We start from the raw sequence: 20751 nt of genomic DNA, 5'->3' as shown, positions 1-20751 counted from the left end.
TAGCTGCCCCCCAGTATAGGATAGATAGGTAGCTGGCCCCCAGTATAGGTTAGATTAGGTAGGTGCCCCCCAGTATAGGATAGATAGGTAGGTGCCCCCCAGTACAGGTTAGATTAGGTAGGTGCCCCCCAGTATAGGATAGTTAGGTAGCTTCCCCCAGTATAGGTTAGATTAGGTAGGTGCCCCCCAGTATAGGATAGATAGGTAGCTTGCCCAGTATAGGTTAAGTAGGTAGGTGCCCCCTCATAATGGCGGAGGGGGGAGCCGGAGCCGCGGTGAGGGCAGCCCGACCTCTCCCTCCCTCTCCCCGGGCCGCTCTCCATGCTCCCCCCTCGGACTGTAGGCAGCAGAGTTAGCGCGCAGGGAAGCTCTGCTGTACACAGCTGTTACTCACCTCCCTGGATCCGATCGCCGCTCCCGCCCTGCTGGTCTCCTCTCTGCCTAGCCGCTGATACATACGCGGCTGCTTCCTGTGTAAACAGGAAGCAGCGTGTGTATCAGCAGCGGCTAGGCAGAGAGGAGACCAGCAGGGCGGGAGCGGCGATCAGATCCAGGGAGGTGAGTAACAGCTGTGTACAGCAGCGCTTCCCTGCGCGCTAACTCTGCTGCCTACAGTCCGAGGGGGGAGCATGGAGAGCGGCCCGGGGAGAGGGAGGGAGAGGTCGGGCTGCCCTCACCGCCGCTCTGGCTCCCACCCCCGCTATCACAGCCACGTCATCTGGTGCCGCCCCTCCACTTCCTGCCGCCTGAGGAACCCGCCTCACCCCGCCTCATGGGCGGGCCGGCCCTGGCACTAAGGTGAGGGAAGGGGGGAGGCATCTCTGCTCCCCCCCCTCTACGCCGCTGCCCACAGCTCTCCTTCCACTGCGCTGCTCTCCTCCTGCACGTGGCCCGGGGGGGGGGGGGGGGGTTAGGTGGCGCGGGGCCTCTTCAAGCGCGGGGCCTGGGGCGATTGCTCATGCAATAGACATTGTACCATTACTGGGCACCTTTAGTATAGGGATATAGGAATGTAGTGACCAATCCAATCTTTCTCCACAGTACACATTATTCCAAGTACCCACTGTAGAAAATGGCAATATGGTGCTAGTCTATTTGTTCTACTCCTGAGGACTCCCAACAAACATCAAGTGCTGCCACCTGTGCAGCTTTCAAAAGCAGTTCAAACTCCAGGAATTCGGGCGAATGGAGTGGAATTTTACTTCATATTTTTAGATTAGATGTAAATGTAATGTCTGTTTAGCCAGCTATACAGACAGACTGAAGAATAGGTTGTAGATAGGTAGTGATAGACAGCTTCAGGCTATGGACAGTGCGCATGCGCACAGGATGGTGTACGCTGCACAGGAAGGCTCGTGCACCTGTTGCCATGGTGATGTGTTGTTTATCCTCGTGCAGTGGCGTGTTTATCGTCCGGGCAGCGGCAGAGACAGACGCGTCTTCAGCTTCTCCTGGGCTTCTGCAAAATCAGCGACATCCCGGAGAGCCAGACAGGAGACATACCCGACTAGCAGCTTGTACAGGAGTGACGCTCCCCCTTGTGGCCAGAGATAGAAATTGCTCTCTCTGTGTAATCAGGTATTTCCAGTCTGTTTTTACATAACGAAAAATTGTCATTCTAGCACGTGACCCTAACAAGGCGCTGCTGAGGTATTATAGCTGCACTGAGGTATTATAGCTGTATGTAATGATGGATACCAGGGCAGATAGACCCCGATAAACAGCGGGGACATGTGACAGGCTATGGGGCAGTGACAGGCTATGGGGCAGTGTATATGCAAAGGGGAGGGCTTTGATCATGGCAGGTTGCCATGGTAACCTGTACACACTTGGGGCTTGATTCAGAAACCCGTGTGCGTGCTAAACAGTTATTTAGCATGTGAAGTGCCGCTCGCGGACTGTTGCCGCCGATCGCGTGCAAAAGTCCTTGTTATCGCAGGCAAATGTCCGCGAGCGGCACTTCACGTGCTGTTTAGCACGCCCGTCCTTGTGAATCAAGCCCATATTGCTCCGGGGAGATGATAGCGGAAGCGGCAGCAGAGGTCTGTGTATCTATTCTCTCTCAGCTCCATCAGCATCATACAGAAATAGGACAACCGTAAACAATTCTTCGTGGCCATGTGGGGAGTAGGAGCTCCAGTCTCATTTTCTATGTAATCTGTCATGTTACCAGATGCCATCTAGTGACCAGTTGTAGAAATTAACATGAAAATATCCTGTTTATTAAATACTCTGACAATGATAAAAATGAAAAGGGAAGGTTCACTCACATACACAGAAAATATCCACTTTTTTTGTGGACAATCACTTGTTTGTAATGCATGCGTCACTCACAGTCCACTGACAGCAGCTGTCGGATACGAGAATTAAACACAGTGTGCATTTTTATGCTTTTTGTTAAAAGTAATTTAATTTTAAAATATACGAGAGCATAACTAGTAATGATTAAAAATTGTGTTGTGCTAGTGGGAGGGCGTCAGCCTTCACTTACCACTCCCTCTGTTTAAAGATGTGTGCCTCCATTATTCTGTTTCAGACCTTCTGTTTCAGACTGTTTCTCCCGACCCCATTATGGAAATACTGCGCTGAACACACTTCTACACCTTGAACGCGCTCCTACGTAATTGCTAGATGCGCCACAGCCCTTGGCAGCTCCTGCTGTGAAGACGCGCTGGCTGGCAGGGAGCCAAAGAAGGTAGGAGGAAGCGAGTGAGCAAGCGCGTCTAGCGATGACCTAGGAGCATGTTCACGGGGAGAAGAAAGGAAATACTGCACATGCGCGCCGCAGTATTTTCACAATGGGGGGGGGGTGAAACAGGAGAATGGACGGGCGCATCTTTGAACAGAGGGTGCGGTAAGTGAAGGCTGAATCCCCTTCCCCCTCCCATCACTAGCACAACATGGTTTGTAATCTTTACCATTTGGGCTCTTGTATCCTTTAAAAGTTTTGAACAGTGTGAAGGTGGCCACACACCATACAATAAAATGATCCAATTTTATGGCAATTCGATAAAAATTATTGTTAGGTAAATTTCGGCGTCCTGATGCTCCTGATTATTGGCAAAAGGGGACAATTTGCCCAAACAGGCTTACAAAGCCTGTCTGTGGAAATTGCCCCTCTTGCCGCTAACTGGGCGCCTTCGGTTGCCAAAATTTACCTTCATAGCCGCATAACGTGGCTTTGCAGAGGAGGGGGGTGAGCTTTAGGAGGGGATTTAGGTTTAGGGACCACCAGGGTAGATTAGGTTTGGGCACCACCAGGGTGAGTCATAGGGCTAGGCACCATGGGGGGGGGGGGGGGAGGGGTTGAGTTGAGTTGGGCACCACCGGGAGGAAGGGGGGGGGGTGTCTTAGGGTTAGTCAGCAGAAGGGAAAGGTTCTGTGTGAGAGTAGGATTAGGTTTAGCCATATAAGTAGAATATCGGTATTTCCCGATATTTTCCTATCAAAATGCAGTAGTAGAATATCACTTAGTTTAGCGATATTTTACTAGCTGCAATCCCCTGCGCCCTTTTTTCCAGGCGTGTTTTATACATGTGTTCATCTTTCACAGTAGCTGTTTTTAATCATTATTGCTTTTTCAATCTTTTGCATTCTCTCAGCGCTTCAGCATCATTTTTTAGGAAACTTCTTTTTATTGAAAAGCATGTTTGTTTAAAATGTACATTGCCACTTAACGAAAAAGAACATATCAGGCCCCTGATTCAGACCATCTAATGAACTCCGTCCCTAGTGTGCCTTTTAGTAGTTCTATAGAGTACCATTTAGTGAGTGCAATGCTATGTTTACTATGTGTACTTTTTTTGTATTTGTACTTTTATTGTATATATATTATACTTTCATTAATTGTGTTTATTCTTTTTGCCCTGTGTGTTATCCTTTGTTGTTAATGCCATGGCAGGAGCTGTGGAGGGAGAAGAGTCGGGGGCTGAGGACTGAGCCTTGGGGGACTCCAACAGTCATTTAAATCCCTTCTGCAATCAGAAAGATTCCAATTAAGATTTGTTTGATAGCTAGATACTGACCACTGGGTTCTAAAACATAATAATTTGTTGTTATAAATGCTATCCTTACTATGTGTACTTATTGTTTTTGTACTTTTATTGTATACAATATACTTTCATTAATTGTATGCATTATATTTACCTTGTGTGTTGTTGTTTGTTGTAAGTGTGATGTCACCTAATAAAATGTCGAATGTGCTGCTGCAAAGTGAAAAATACAATACATACCTGAACAATATAAATATAAATAAAACACATGCAAAACTCCAGGTCATTTTCTTAAGAACTTAAGATGGTGGTAAAAATGAACTCAATAGTGAGCTATTGAAACATTGGGAAAACATTTTTGTTAGTAAGCTGCAAGAAGCACAATGTCTTATGTATACATACACACATATTATAAAATGTAACCATATTTTAGCAAACACATTTTCTGAAAAATTATGATTTCAGCGGGCATATGTATTGTCCTGCCGCCAGTGAGCTGGGCGCAGGGTGAGCAGAATGATGGCTCTCCCTGCTGCCGCTCAAATCCCTGCCGGTGTTAAATACTACCCCCCTCCGAGCTGTAGCAACTTGGAGGGAGATGTAATTCCAGGTCCGGCAATTGCTGGATCCCTGAATTACCCTGGCGTGGGGCACTTAGCATAGGACTAGTGCTATGGTGGCGCTCAGCAGCAAATGCCGGTTGCCACCATATTACTAGTGCTATGCCACGCAAGGATAATTCAGGGATCCAGCAATTTCCAGACCCCAAATTAGGTGCCAAAATGACCTGCTTCTCTCAGTAGCGATTGGGTCTTAGTAAATAGATAATTGGGCTTGATTCACAAAGCGGTGCAAACTGTTAGCACACTGGTGAAAAGCCCCTTATCACGCCTAAACTCAGTTTACGCATGATAAGTTTAGACGTGATAAGTTAAGGCATGATAAGTTTAGGCATGATAACTATAGCACCAACTGGGGCACCGCAGAGCACAGCTGATCAAAAGTTTTGCGCTAGCAAAGTCTGGCGCGCGAAACGTCACATAGAGTTTAATGGCGCTGCTTTGCGCGCGGGACTTTGCGATCTAAACTTATCTAAACTTATCACGCCTAAACTTATCATGCCTAAACTGAGTTTAGACATGATAAAATGGTTATCACTGGGTTATCACCGCTTTGTGAATCGAGCCCAATGACTGCACTATGAACAGTACTTTGCATGCTTGTTACATAATAATAATTATTATTATTAATAATAATATTTCACATATTAATTAACCTTACATATACCACTATTAATGCCTCCGTTTTATTGCCAATTAAATATACGATGATAATAAATGCATTTATTATCATTGTACATTTAATTGGCAATAAAACATACATTGCTATTTGTAGTGCTGTCATTATCTATTTATGCAGATCCAAACACCCAAAAAAGTTAACAGTGAACTGAGCGGTACATCTATGCAAGTAACTAAGCTCTCAGCGCCTCCAAATAGACATCAACACACATATTTGTTAAGAGTACTCTGATGCGAGTACTTGAAGTACTAAGCCAGAGTTCCTCGATATTGTCGTCAAGGCCCACCAGCAGCCCATGTCTTGCAGGAAACCAGTAACATTCACAGGAGAGGTAATGTAATGTCTTAGCAGAGCTGATTGACTACATCCGTAGATTAACACAAAACCTACTGTTAGTGGGCCTTGAGCAGTGCAGGATACACTGTTGGGGCAGCTGGGGACCTGCTGTGCGCATAGCATGTCGTGGCAAAATATGGGCATGGCACCCAAAAGTGGGCATGGTCATGATGGGCAGGGACAAATGTACACAAACTTAGCAGCGGTGTAATTCAAAGACAGTGGGCCTGCACAGTAAAACTTTTAACAAAGCCCCCTCTCACCCAATGAAGAAAATAATGCCTTAGTTACTAAACATATGACAGGGATTACATTTTGAGCTCCTCTGAGGACAGTCAGTAACATGTCTATGTACTCTGCGAAGTGCTGCAGAAGATGCCAGTGCTATATAAATACATAATAATAATATGATACGCCATTAGACAAGACACAGAACATTTTGTGCTATATTGTGCTCTTCTCCTGGGGGACTCAAAGCACCAGAGCTGCAGCCAGTTATGGCGCGCTCCACAGGCAACCAGGATCATTAGGGAGTCTTGCTCAAAGACTCCTTACTGTTTTATGTACTAGCTTGAGCCAGAATTTGAACCCTTGTCAAAAGACTCAAACCCTACATCAAAGGCAACAGCTTTACCAGTACACTATGCAGCTATAACTGGAGCAGGGATTAGATTGTCTGAGGACAGTCCGGTGGGTCAAATACTGCTCTGTGCCGCCACGGGAGGTGCTCGCACTCGCACAGTACATAGCCTCCCCTCTTCAAGAGCACTCGGGCTCCCGAAGACTTCCAAAGCCTACCCCGGAGGAAGATTTGAACGACAGTGATAGTGATGGCACTGGAATGAGGGGACCGTGAGAGGAATGGGAAGGCTCTATACGATCCAGAGCCTTTTCCATAGGTTAGTATCTGTTTTTTTTATTTGCTTCGGGATTGCTTTACATAGATCACATAAGGGCAACATCAAACAAAGTGGAGGAGCACTCTAGCCTCAAAGTTGGTGGTCTCCTTGTGTGCCCAGACCCACATGCCTAAGTGTCAGCAATAGAAACTCCGAAGAGTCTGCAACACAGTAAAAATAAGCTCTTTTATTGTTTTAATTCATGGAAAACATGCAAATAGTGGATAACAGCAACAGACCGCTGTTTGGACATGATGCCGATATTTTAAGGTGGTCAGCTAAACCATTGATTTTGGTGTAGGATTATTTAAGGCATAACTCTGTGAAGCTTTCATCTGTCTTTTAAAGTAGTGGGAAGCCTCTGAATGGTCCAGAGGCTTCCCAGTTCCTCCTCAAGCCCAGTGCTGCTATCTCCCACCCTCTTCTTCGTAGCCATGTTCCCGTCTGTGTTCCAGCTTCTCTGTATTGGGCATGTGCAAGTACAGTCCACATATGCCCAGTAGAATGAAGCTAGTAGTGCACAGGGATAAAAGCTGTGCATGAGTGGCTTAATTCTACTGGTTATGCACAGACCAGACTCACACATACCCAGTATGGAGAGGCCCGTACTTGGCCAGGAACACGGCCATGAGAGCATAATATCCAACTAGTTTTGTCATATATGAACTGTGGGCTCGAGGAGGAGTAGGATAGCCTCTATACTATCTAGAGGCTTCCTAATAGTGGGGAAAGTATATCATTTATTTAACCACTTAAGTACCAGCGGTCTCTGCCCCATTAAGGACCAGAGACCGCTGGTACCAGAAACTGCGAAACACCGACAGATAATGACAAATTGCCACACTTACCTGCCGTAATCGCCATCACCGCCACATGTTGGGAACCTGGGCCACCCACTCTGCCGTCTCTATGACAGCAGAGTTCCTGTGAGCCGGTCAGGAGCTATTTTCATTGGCTCCTGACCCTGTCTTCCAATGTAAGCCAATGGGAGCGGCTTGCACTGAAAGACAGGGCCAGGAGCCAATGAAATCGGCTCCTGACCTGCTCACAGAGCTCTGCCGTCATAGAGACAGGCAGAGCAAGCGAGCTGCGGCGAGAGACATTGGGATTCATCGGCTAGATCGGCAGGAGCGACGGAAACGGTGGATGTGCACATCGGCGGCTAATTGAAATCTATTCCCTGCCATCCAGATAACCTACAAAACAGGCGTACATTTCAATTAGCTTGGTCCTAAAGTAGTTAAACACTTCAGACACCCTTTTTTTTTATTAATAAGCCCCAATGTTGGCAAGCATATTAAATGTGCTATTGAGATGCCCTGGGTGCTAAAAATTACGCTTGGTTCACTTTAAGTTACTTTGGCTGTAATTCAGTAAGACTCGTTCAGTAAAAGTTTCATGTTCGGCTACTTAAAGGGAACTAGAGACGAAGCACCCTCATGTATTTTACAATATATCAATGGGAACATGACAGTAAACACCTACCCTGCTCTCTGTTTCATTCTTCTCTGCTAAATCTGCCTGTTATCAGCCCTGATAAGAATCCCCGACTGAGCATTCAGTCTAGCTTTTCTCGGAATGATTATAGCTGAGTCAGTCTTCTGTGATGTCTTTTCAAGCCCAACTCAGCCCCCTTGTAGCTCTGCTTTGCTGCTATTTATCCTCGAAGCAGCAAAGCAGAGCCATAAGGGGGCAGGCTTGGGCTTGAAAAGACATCACAGAAGACTGACTCAGCTATAATCATTCCGGGAAAAGCTAGACTGAATGCTCAGTCGGGGATTCTTATCAGGGCTGATAACAGGCAGATTTAGCAGAGAAAAATGAAACAGAGAGCAGGGTAGGTGTTTACTGTCATGTTCCCATTGATATATATGGTAAAATACATGAGGGTGCTTCGTCTCTGGTTCTCTTTAACTCATGCAGTATTTCAGACTTTTTTTTTTCCAAATACACACATGCGGTAATACAGTAGTTTGTCAATTTATCCAAAAGCTGCATGACCATACAAAATGGAATGCTGCACCTGACCTCTGGTATCATGTGTACAGCACTAAGGCCCCAGGCACACTACTGTGCTGCTATGAAACTCCAGTTTACTAAAAAGTGTGGTCCCTAAGGTGGACAGTGCTGTATATGGATTGTCTGATGTCCTTGCATAACACACACTGACACGTGTTGCTAACATTTACACGGCAACACCACATTGAACAAAGGCCTTAGCACTGTAGGAACGTAACTGGACGTTTATAGGAGGTGCTCATCTTCTAAATTTATGTATACATGCACCAAACCCCTCCCCCAGCGATAAATGGTATTTTGGACATCTGGTGTGCTTTTTGCTACCCTCTCCTTCAATTAGACTGTGTACTTTGGATTAGTTCCTATCAACAGTGTCACCCGTGGGGGTTGGCAGATGACAGGGTTTATAGGGGTATTCATTAATAGAAACATTTCCTGAAAGTGTCCCCTTGGATAGTGTTACTCTCCCAGAAGTGAAATGGGACTTCAGGAATGTGATCTTTTGACATATTCAGTCTCCTGATACATTTGGTGAGAGCCCCATCTGTATTGATGCATAGATTATGGTAATGAACATAGAGGTGCACTGTCTAGTCATTGGCTGAAGGTGCTCGGACACTGAGGTAAAGAGGCTTCCAGGGAAAAGTGAGTAGACGGATCTTTAATGTGTTATAAGAATTTTATTTAATATGTTAGAAGAATGAATATTGTCTACTCTGTCGTTGTTTACAAGATGAGATACAAAGAGTTGCATACAGGAATAATCAGACGTACAAATGCAAATGTTTTAAAAACAAAGGGTTTGATTCATTAACTGCACTGTTAAGGGGCCCATACACTTGTCGATTTCAGCGATTGGAAAAAAATACACACATTTATTAGCAATGTAAACATTAAAATAATAATAAAAATAAACATCCTGGGAGCAATCCTTGCCCACCAACAGAGAGCTCTGTTGATGGGCAGAAAAGGGGGGGGGGGAGGATCACTTGTGTGCTGAGTTGTGCGGCCTTGCAGCGAGGCCTTAAAGCTGCAGTGGCCATTTTTGTGAAAAATGGCCTGGTCTTTAGGGGGGTTTAAGCCCGTGGTCCTTAAGAGGTTAAAGTATAACATATGCAGCAGGAAGTGACATCACATACAAATTGCATGAATCTGCACAATTAGTCTAATGAATCAAATAAACTCATTACATGGTTTAGAATTTAAACAAAAAAAATAAATGAATCACGTCCCCCTGCAGCTTTCCCTTGCATAACAGTGAGTGAAAAGGTGTTTCCCAATGAGGCGTTCGCCATGCATTGCATTGCATGGTGGCGCTTCATTGATGTTATGTTTGTAAGTTGGCGGGCCAGCATTAGATCTCTGATGGCTTTTCATGAATACCTTAAAGGACACATCCGAGGAGGAGGAGGAGAATAAAAAAATCCACTTACCTTGGGCTTCCTCCAGCCCCTGCCAGCCGTACTGTGCCAACGCTGCAGCTCCACTCCATGCTGGTGGTCTGGGGTCCCCTCTGGCACATGATGCCGACTGAGCCTTTGCGAGCAGCTCTCAGAGTCACACTGACATCATCCAGACTGTACTGCGCAGGCGCAGTAGTCCTGCGCCTGTGCAGAACAGCCCGGATGACAGTGGAACGCAGGAAGATGCCGACCTGACGAGGTCGGCATCTGCACTGGAGGGGTCTGGGAGCCAATGGTGCTGCGGCGAGGGCACAGGTCGGCTGCCAGGGGCTAGAGGAAACCTGAGGTAAATGGATTTCTTTTTTTCCCCCTTTAAGGCCGGATTCACACTAGTAATCGGCATTATAGTGCGCTGCGGTGGGATGATCGCATGGCACCGTAACGCTAAAAATAGCCTTCAGGATTACCGTGGCAATACATGGTAATCTCACTTCGGGATTAAATACAAGCAGGAAGTGAGGCTCACTAGCGCTCCCTTCCTGTGGCTGAAATTAGAATTGCGCAACAATGTATTGAAAAATATGCTTCCGCGCCAACCAAAATTTGAGCTGCATTGTCATAGACTTACATCACTTCCGATCGCCACACGTCACCAAGCATGCTGGCTCCTAACACGCTGTTGCCCACATGTCAAATTGGAGACTTCCGGCGCATTGCACTGCCCAGGTATGAAATGCCCCATAGACTTGCATTGGTTTAGCCTTGCCCTGCAGCAAAACAGGGTAACTCACCTCGCCAGTGGGAAAGGGGCCTAATGAAATACATGTTTCTATTACATTTTAACATTGAACAGCATCTATCAAACGTGTGTTTCCTTTCTGGATAACATCATTAATTTGACTTACTTGATGTATTGTGGTCTATTTGTACCCTACGGACCGTAACCAGCTATTAGGATTCAACAGCTACCTCCACTTGAGGGTATTTAGCTCCATTGTTCTCTGCCAACTTGACAGGGTCAGCAGGACTCCTTTATTATTTTAAAGAGGCACTGTAGTGACATATAGTAGAATTCAGTAAATTATTTAGGATACAGATTTTTATGGTAATTTTTCTGGGTTAAGCATCAGAAACATTTCCTATATCTATTTATTGTTGTATACTGAATGTAGCCATGCTTACCCACTGATGTTTAGCCTAGGCTGATAAGATAAGCAGAACTCTCCCCAAGATCATTGTGGGAGACCAGGCATTATTTCTACTGGCTTTGGGACTCTCGGTAAACAAACAATCCACAGAAAGGCCTAATGATGACAGCACATGTGATAAATATCAGAATGTAAATCAGGGTGGGGAATTATTTTACAATGGTCAAGCACTGATTAAATAATTTAAACATGAATACTGTAAAAAGAAACAAACAAAACATTTTTTTTATTTATAATGCTATTTACAGTTCCCCCTTAACCACTTTACCCCGTACGGATTTCTCCGTCCCTTTTTCCATCCTTTAACCCCCAGGGACGGAGAAATCCGTACTTTCCGCGCTCCCGCCGCTGCCCGCGCTCCCGCTCGTAAACACGCCGCCCGCCGCTAGTAAACACGCCGCCGCCCGCTCGCCCAGAGATCAACGAACGGGAAAATCCATTCCCGTTCGTTGATCTACGCCCCGCAATGATCTGCTGCCGCTCAGCTGAGCAGCGCGATCATTGTGAGAAATAACAAACTCCCAGCCTCTTTCTACTTCCTACAAAAAATTTACTCCTTACCTCCCACACTCCCCACATTTTTTTTTTGTAATTAAAAAAAAAAAAAAATTTACAATTTAAAAAAAATACATAAATAGTTACCTTAGGGACTGAACTTTTTAAATATTTATGTCAAGAGGGTATAACGCTGTTACTTTATAAACTATGGGCTTGTATTTAGGGATGGACGCAAAACTGAAAAAAATGCACCTTTATTTCCAATTAAAATATTGGCAGCAAACATTGTGATAGGGACATAATTTAAATGGTTTTATAACCGGGACAAATAGGCAAGTACATTTAATGGGTTTTAATTACAGTAGCATGCATTATTTAAAAACTATAAAGGCCGAAAACTGAAAAATAATAATTTTTTTCCCACATTTTTTCATATTTTCCCATTAAAACACATTTAGAATAAAGTTATTCTTGGCATAATGTCCCACCTAAAGAAAGCCTAATTGGTGGCGAAAAAAGCAAGATATAGTTCATTTCATTGCGATAAGTAATGATAAAATTATAGACAAATGAATGGAAGGAGCGCTGAAAGGTGAAAATTGCTCTGGTGGTCAAGGGGTAAAACCCCTCAGTTGGGAAGTGGTTAAACACCTTGATTTAGAATTACCGTAAACATAGGATATTGATGCAGTATGGGTTCTTAACCTGTTAAGATTTCAGGACGTAAATTTCACATACTAATTGTCCCTCCTGTGCATTCCAGGACGTGAAATTTACTTCCTGCAGTGAAAACGATGTCGAGTGCTAATAGCAGCACTTATTCATTAAAACAAGTTAAAAAAAAGTTCAACTTATGCTGTGCTGTTGCCTAACAATGTATCTGTACACCATGGGGGTCACTAAACAGTGCACCATAGCAACCAGATCCAATCGTTTTAGATGCATAAGTTGGTGAAAATGGTATGCCACATTCCCAACTAGTGATGAAATGTGGCATGTAGGGTATCATTTTAACCGGGAAAAGACAAGTAACATATAAAAATGTCACTAACATATCAATCAACTATTGATATGTTACATATCAATATGTTGATTGTATGCCCTTGCAATCCGAGTGATTTTTTGCGTTATCATAAACCCTTGAAGAATTTCAGCTTTTTGGCCTTGATAGAGCATGGAAGAAAAAGAGCACTTATGCAGCATTTCCTAAAAATACTCGCATACAAGCCGAATTTTTGACCCCCAAAAAGGGGGTCAAAAGTTGGGGGGTCGGCTTGTATGCGAGTCTTCCCTGGTGGTCTAGTGGTGGGTGGTGGGTGGTCCGCGCCTCGCTCCCCCCGCGGCCGCCGCTGCTATTACCTGCTTAGGCAGCGGCCGCTTCCTAATCCGCGTTCCTCTTCTGAAACTTTTCAGCGTGTATCACAGCAGCGCGCCCGGCGCTGCTGCTGTGACGATGCAGGGGCAGGAAAGAGCGGTTCCCTTGGTAACGGCGATACAGATCGCCGTTATAGGGAGCCGCGCTCTTTCCTGCACTCTGCATCGTCACAGCATACACGCTGGAAGTTCAAAAGAGGAATGCGGATTAGGAAGCGGCCGCTGCCTAAGCAGGTAATAGCAGCGGCGGCCGCGGGAGAGGGGGGAGAGGGGGGAGCGGGGGGGGGGGGGGGGGCACTACCTACCTATGCTGGGCACTATACTGGCTAAACTGGGCACTATACTGGCTAAACTGGGCACTATACTAGCTAAACTGAGCACTATACTGGCTAAACTGGGCACTATACTTGCTAAACTGGGCACTATACTGGCTAAACTGGGCACTATACTGGCTAAACTGGGCACTATACTAGCCATACTGGGGCACTATACTAGCTAAACTGGGCACTATACTAGCTAAACTGGGCACTATACTGGCTAAACTGGGCACTATACTGGCTAAACTGGGCACTATACTGGCTAAACTGGGCACTATACTAGCTAAACTGGGCACTATACTGGCTAAACTGGGCACTGTACTGGCTAAACTGGGCACTATACTGGCTAAACTGGGCACTTTACTAGCCATACTGGGGCACTATACTAGCTAAACTGGGCACTATACTGGCTAAACTGGGCACTATACTGGCTAAACTGGGCACTATACTAGCTAAACTGGGCACTATACTGGCTAAACTGGGCACTATACTGGCTAAACTGGGCACTATACTAGCTAAACTGGGCACTATACTGGCTAAACTGGGCACTATACTGGCTAAACTGGGCACTTTACTAGCCATACTGGGGCACTATACTAGCTAAACTGGGCACTATACTGGCTAAACTGGGCACTATACTGGCTAAACTGGGCACTATACTAGCTAAACTGGGCACTATACTGGCTAAACTGCTCACTATACTGGCTAAACTGGGCACTATACTGGCTAAACTGGGCACTATACTGGCTAAACTGGGCACTTTACTAGCCATACTGGGGCACTATACTAGCTAAACTGGGCACTATACTAGTGGTGCCTGGCTCTTCTACTGACCACATATGCTATTGCTCTGTTGTTATTGCCTGATGAAGCGGGATCAAACCTGCGAAACGCGTTGCATATTTGGGGTTCATAAATAAAATATATTGACTGTCTTTACTACAGTCGTTGTGTGTCTAATGGTACAGAAGGTGGAAGAGATCAGTCGTGGAAGTTGCTCAGGCATTGAGGTCAAGCAATTTCCTAGGTCATGTGAGTAGACTCTCCTTCAATATTTTTTATACTCATAATGCCCAACTATTTTCATTGTTTAAAAAAATACTGAGATTGAGGTTTATGCTAAAATGCTGATAAATGTGGTAAACCTTTTGTTCATCCATTTTAACTGAAATGATGAATGTGCTAAACATTATTACTGTTCTGGAGAGGACTGGTATGGTTAGAATGGCATTTGGTTAGAAGGCAGCACCAGAGCTGGGACAAGGTCCTCCAGCACCCAAGGCTGAGACAGCAAAGTGCGCCCCTCCATCCCTGCCTCCCCAGCCATCACACACTGATTGCTATTAGACTAAGAGGCGCCACAGGGCCCACAACCTCCCCAACACCTTAATATCTAGTTATCTGGCTTGCAGTCACTGCCATGTATCTTCTTTTATTATTTTTTTCTGCTTCAAACACAATTAGGAATGACAGCTGAATGAATTCTGCGCCCCCTCCTACACTGCGCCCTGAGGCTGGAGCCTCTCCAGCCTATGCCTCAGCTCGGCCCTGGGCAGCACTATATCGGTAAATAGTTAGTTTACACCTGATTTAGAATTTTAATATTTTACAAATTTTGATATAGCAGCGGTGACACTGTTTTAGCTATTAACCACTTCAGCTCCACAGGGTTTTTTGCTTAAAATCCAGAGCAATTTTCACATTTCAGCGCTCCTCCCATTCATTCACCAATAACTTTATTGCTACTCATCAGATGTAAATGATCTATATCTTGTTTTTTTGCCACAAATTATGCTTTGTGAGGGTGATATTTGCTTTTAGCAATTATGCTATTATCTGTGCATTTTAAAGGGAAAAATGAGAAAAAAAAAGAAAAAATACACTATTTCTCCATTTCCATGCACTATAGTTTTCAAATAAACAATGTTACCATAGGTAAAACCCACACATTGTATTTGCTAATTTGTCCTGGTTATCTCAACATTTAAATAATGTTCCTAGTACAATGTATGGCGATAATATATTAGTTTCTGGTTTGTGTTTTTTGTTTTCTCATTGTACTCTATCAGTAATTAAAAAGCCCTTATCTTCATGATTAACAGTAATACACTCTCATGGCATACATATTTTAAAAGCTAAGTCCCTAGGGTAACTATGTATTCTCTTTTCAATGATGTCACTTTTGTTTTTTTTTACTAGTATTTATTTAGGGGTATAGAGTACATGTAAATAACAGTTTTATTGCTTTTCATTCAGTTTTCCGGTAAAAAAAATCACATGACTTATCCCTCAGTTGTCAAACACCACAAAATCTATTCTCTCACTTGTCACGGTTAAAATGATACCCTATATACATAATCAGATAGCTTATTGGGCATACAGCACACTGTTTACCACAAGTACGCCTATCTACTCCCCTGAGATTCAAGTAAAGTTTTGTGGGGAGTAGATAAGCGTAGCAAGGGAGGTAAAGTGGTTAATCTTGTAATCACTTTCAATATCAATATGTTGATTGTATGCCCTTGCAATTCAAAGTCCGAGTATCATGCAATTTTTTGCGTTATCGTAAACCCTGGAAGAATTTCAGCCTTTTGGCCTCAATGGAGCGTGGAAGAAGAATACCACTTATGGTGTGAATCATAAAAAGAAGGAAGGTACCTGACAGATTTATTTTGCCTCAGAAGTTAAATGCTACATATCTTGAGGATGCTGGATTAATCAACTGAACTAGCTGAAAGCATTAGCAGTGAGACAACACAGGAGAGGAACATTTTAAGGAGACGTTGACTAGATGGAACAGCTGCAGGAGGCAGTCCATGAACATTGGTAACCGATTAGGAAGAAAAACAAATGCATTTTTTCCCTCCCTCTTCTTGGAGTTTGATGGGACTCCAAGAATGGAAGCTTTGGATTAGCGTCTGAGATGGCAAACACACCAGCTTAATGTCAACATGGATGGTAAATCATAAAAGATACAACTTCTACAGGGAAAGAAGCAGCGCCAGCCTGCCCATGACGCCAGGTGAAACATGTGCATCAGGTGGGATTGTGGCTGGAGCCTGCACCGCGTGATTGTTGGTTTGTTGGTTCCACATATCGATAGATATAAGGGTGAGCCACAACAAGGCCAATCTCATTCTGGGGTCCCTATGCTAAGGATTGATGAAACACATTCCACACACGATGGGAAACATATTCAGATACAAAAAACATCAGATAAATAACCTACATGAAGTTGCTCTTAGAGCGTGAATAGCAGCAAGTGGGAACCACCATGAGAATACCTGCGTCACTCCACATCCCATTATCCAGCTGTTACAGCTGGTAGGGGCAGCAGAGCTATGGCTGGGAAGTTGCTACATCTGACCCATAGAGGCTACAGTAAACAACTGACAATCTCCGACTGGCTGACAAATCTTCTACTTTTCCCCCATCTTTGGTCTATGCTGTGGTAGGGAGGGACAAGATGAGGACTGCAGCTGTACAGTGAGATGTGGGAACAACATAGAAGGCCCTGGGATACAGAACATGGGATTATCGGAGGAGTCAAAACAACCCATCAGAGAAAAAGCAACTGTATTTTGGGGTAAAGTGACCAGGAAGCTGAAGACCCTCAGACGTGAGTATGGGTAAAGGCAGTGCACATTTGGGAGGGATGGGGGCTAATACAAAATCCTGGTAATGGGCTTAAAAAGAGGTAGAGATGTTAGATTGTGAGGTCATGTGATAGAGAAATGATTCAACTTCAAGAATTCTGCAAACCTCTGCAGAAAAAACGTTAGTAGCATTTAAATAAGTAAAATAAATCCCAGCACCCCTCCTGACACACAGACTACCTGCAAAGGATCGGATCCCCCAGCCAGCAGCACACTACACAGCAAAATTCCTGCCCCTCCCTACATTAGCCCCGCCTAGGGATGATCAACAAGATTTATTTATTTATTTAAAGTGAACCAGAGACGAAGCACCCTCATGTATTTTACCATATATATCAGTGGGAACATTAGAGGAGGAAGTCTCTGAACTTTGGCAACCGATTGAAAGAGCGGATGCATTTTTTTCTTCCCTCTTTTTTGGAGTTTGATGGGACTCCAAGAATGAAAGCTTTGGATTCGCTTCTGAGATGACAAACACACCAGCTTTATGTCACATTAATCATGGTACAGAAGGTGGAAGAGTTCAGTTATTGAAGTTGCTCAGGCATTTAGGTCAAGAAATAGCCTAGGTCATGTGAGTAGACTCTCCTTCAATATTTTTTTAGAATCATAATGCCCAACTGTTTTTATGGTTTTTAAAAAAAATACTAAGATTGAGGGTTTTTTAAAAATGTTAATAAATGTGATAAAAATTTTGGTCATCCATTCCAAGTGAAATAATGAATGTGCCAAAATGACTACTTATCTGGAGAGGACTGGTATGGCATTGGGGAGGAGGAGGCCATACAAAGTGAAAGAGTAAGTTTACACCTTGTTTAGAATTTGAATGTGCTTCAATTTTTTTTTTCCTTTACAGCAGTGGTGATACTGTTTTAGCTATTTATCATGTAAACTTACTTTTTCACTTTTAATTAATGTCAATATGTTGATTGTATGCCCTTGCAATTTGAAATCAGAGTACCCTGCGATTTTTTGCGGTAAAATCAAACCTTGAAGAATTTCAGCTTTTTGGCCTTGATGAAGCGTTGAAGAAAAAGAGCACTCACGCAGCATTTCCTAAAAATAAGGAAGGTACTTGACCGATGTATTTTAACGGAGAAGTTGAATGCTACATAGCTTGAAGACGCTGGATTATTAGACTAATCTAGCTGAAATCATTAGCAGTGAGACAAGACAGAAGAGGAACATTTTAAGAGAAGTTGACTGGATCGAATAGCTGCAGGAGGCAGTCTAATATCATATGCGCTTGCAGTTTGAAATCTGAGTATCATGCGATTTTTTTTGCGGTATTATAAACCGTGGAAGAATTTCAGCTTTTTGGCCTAAATATAGCATGGAAGAAGAATATCACGTATGATGTAAATCATAAAAAGGAGGAAGGTACCTGACAGATTTATTTCACTGGAGAAGTTGAATGCTACATAGCTTGAGGATGCTGGATTAATCGACTGATCTAGCTGAAAGCATTAGCAGTGAAACAACACAGAAGAGGAACATTTTAAGAGAAATTGACTGGATCAAACAGCTGCAGGAGGCAGTCTATTATCAATATTTTGATTGTATGCCCTTGCAGTTTGAAATCTGAGTATCATACAAACATGGCCGGATTTCTGGCAAGGCCACATAGGCCATGGCCTAGGGCACCAGATAAACAAGGGGCGGCCTGCAGACAGTGGGCATTATTTGCAGGGCATTATTTGCAAGTGTCCAAACAAATGAAAGGGGTCAGGATAACTGCACTATTAGTACCAGCTGGCATCTGCCTGTGCAGTGCTACAGGCAGCTGCAGTCCATTAATTAAATGTTTGTGAACAGTGTGTGACTAGCAAAAAGCCAGACCTTGTCCAATAACATAGCAGCAGCTCCAGGCAGTTACAGAAGGCCGGGTCTCACGCACTTGGTGTGGGGGATGAAAGGACCAGGGGCAGCACCAGCAAATAGTACAGAATACAAAAGGCAGCCTCTCACAGTACCCATTTCTTAATTATTGATTGGCCAGCGCTGTTACCCTGGAGACAGCAGGACTCACTTTTACATGTTGCTGACCCCACCCAATGTCCAATTGTAAGCCACTTTTGACTATGTGTGTGTGGTGGACGGCTCCCACCACGCCCATCACCTGTAGATCGCTTGATTGACCAGTTCCCCCGTGTGACGTGATTGATTCACTTCATGTTGCCATGGAGACCTCGGCACTAGCCACAATAGTGGACACCAGCGGCCCAAAATTTTTTGGGTGTGTGTGTGTGGAGAGAGGTGGTAGGATACGGTTTCGGTTGGGGCGGCTGGTAATAGTCGGCCTTGGGCGGTAAGAAGTACAAATCCGGCCCTGCATACAAATTTTTGCGGTATTATAAACCCTGGAAGCTATTTGGCCTCAATGGAGCATGGAAGAATAATACCACTTATGATTTAAATCATAAAAAGGAGGAAGGTAGCTGACAGATTTATTTCACTGGAAAAGATAAATGCTATTGTCATTTAATAAAACTCCAATTCTGTTTAAATTGGACTCTTAAAGAGAAACTCCGACCAAGAATTGAACTTTATCCCAATCAGTAGCTGATACCCCTTTTAACATGAGAAATCTATTCCTTTTCACAAACAGACCATCAGGGGGCACTGTATGGCTGATATTGTGGTGAAACCCCTCCCACAAAAAAATTCTGAGTACGTACTCTTGGCAGTTTCCTGTCTTTGAACCCTGTTGCATTGTGGGAAGTAGCTGTTTACAGCTGTTTCCAACTGCCAAAACAGCAAGCAGCAGGTACATTACTTGCCAACAGTAAAAATGTCACCATGTAATAAATGTCAGAATATAAATCATGGATTTAAAAATATTTTACAATGGGCAAACATTGACTAAATCATTTATACATAATTATTGTAAAAATTAAGCACTTTTTTTATTACATTATTTTCACTGGAGTTCCTCTTTAAAGGCCTACTCAAGGCAGAATAATCAGCTTATAGGCCTTAATCACACCTAAACACCAGCGTTTTGCATTTTTTTCACGGTGGGAGGTGCGTTTTTAGACATGCTTTTTGTACGGGTTTTTTGTGGGACATTTTGCATTTTTCTGATATATTTTGGCTAAATTTAAAGAGCCCTTGTTCTAAATAATTGTGATTAACATACATAATAATATAATGATTGTAATGGGCAGGATATATAAGGGGAGTGTTACCTGCAATGCTTTGTGGGTTTTAGAGAGGAGTATAGCGATGGAGGAAGAGTTGGTTGTTCTTTTGTGTGCTGTTGGTTTCATGAGGAGAAGGTCCAGGCCTCCTCGGGACTGGGTGCATCCCATGAATGTGACCAGAGATTGGAAGGGTCAATTTCAGTCCATTGACCAGGCTTTCCATGCTCATCCACAGAAATTCTTTGCATACACCAGGATGAATATAGCCAGGTGAGTTTTAATTTTTTTTTGGCATGTATTTCTGTAATACCATGTTTAAGGTATTTATTGCCCCTTCAAAGCCATTTTATCATCATATATATGGTTTTACTCAAATGTCACCACCAATGACCTTAGCAACAGCTATAGGCAAACACTTTGCGCCCACTATACCCACACTTCTAAGCATGTTTAAGCCACATTGATCAACCATTCAACAATGCATCAACCTGCAAAGGAAGTCAAGTCTCGCTCAGGACATTGGAAAACCTAAGGCTGGCCTTGGTATTCTATGCATTTTCTATGTATTTTTGATATGCATTTAATGCTAATCACTAGGGAAGTC

The 20751-nt window shown here is 43.8% G+C and overlaps 2 long non-coding RNA genes across 2 annotated transcripts in view; one reads left to right on the top strand and one right to left on the bottom strand.

Annotated features, from left to right (window-relative positions):
• The window catches only part of LOC137553048 (uncharacterized), a 133958-nt gene extending 132385 nt beyond the window's left edge, over positions 1-1573 (bottom strand). Inside the window, exon 1 of the long non-coding RNA XR_011027208.1 lies at positions 1362-1573. This is a non-coding gene — a long non-coding RNA (uncharacterized lncRNA). The remainder of the gene's footprint in view (positions 1-1361) is intronic.
• Positions 1402-4082, top strand: LOC137553026 (uncharacterized). The gene is made up of 2 exons (XR_011027204.1): positions 1402-1578; positions 3902-4082. It is a non-coding gene; the product is annotated as an uncharacterized lncRNA (long non-coding RNA).
• The last annotated feature ends 16669 nt before the right edge of the window (positions 4083-20751 follow it).

Source organism: Hyperolius riggenbachi, chromosome 1, assembly GCF_040937935.1.
Source record: "Hyperolius riggenbachi isolate aHypRig1 chromosome 1, aHypRig1.pri, whole genome shotgun sequence".
In the NCBI taxonomy this organism is placed as follows: domain Eukaryota; kingdom Metazoa; phylum Chordata; class Amphibia; order Anura; family Hyperoliidae; genus Hyperolius; species Hyperolius riggenbachi.
Note: the sequence above shows the minus strand (reverse complement) of the source record. Positions and strands in the feature narration are given on the sequence as shown.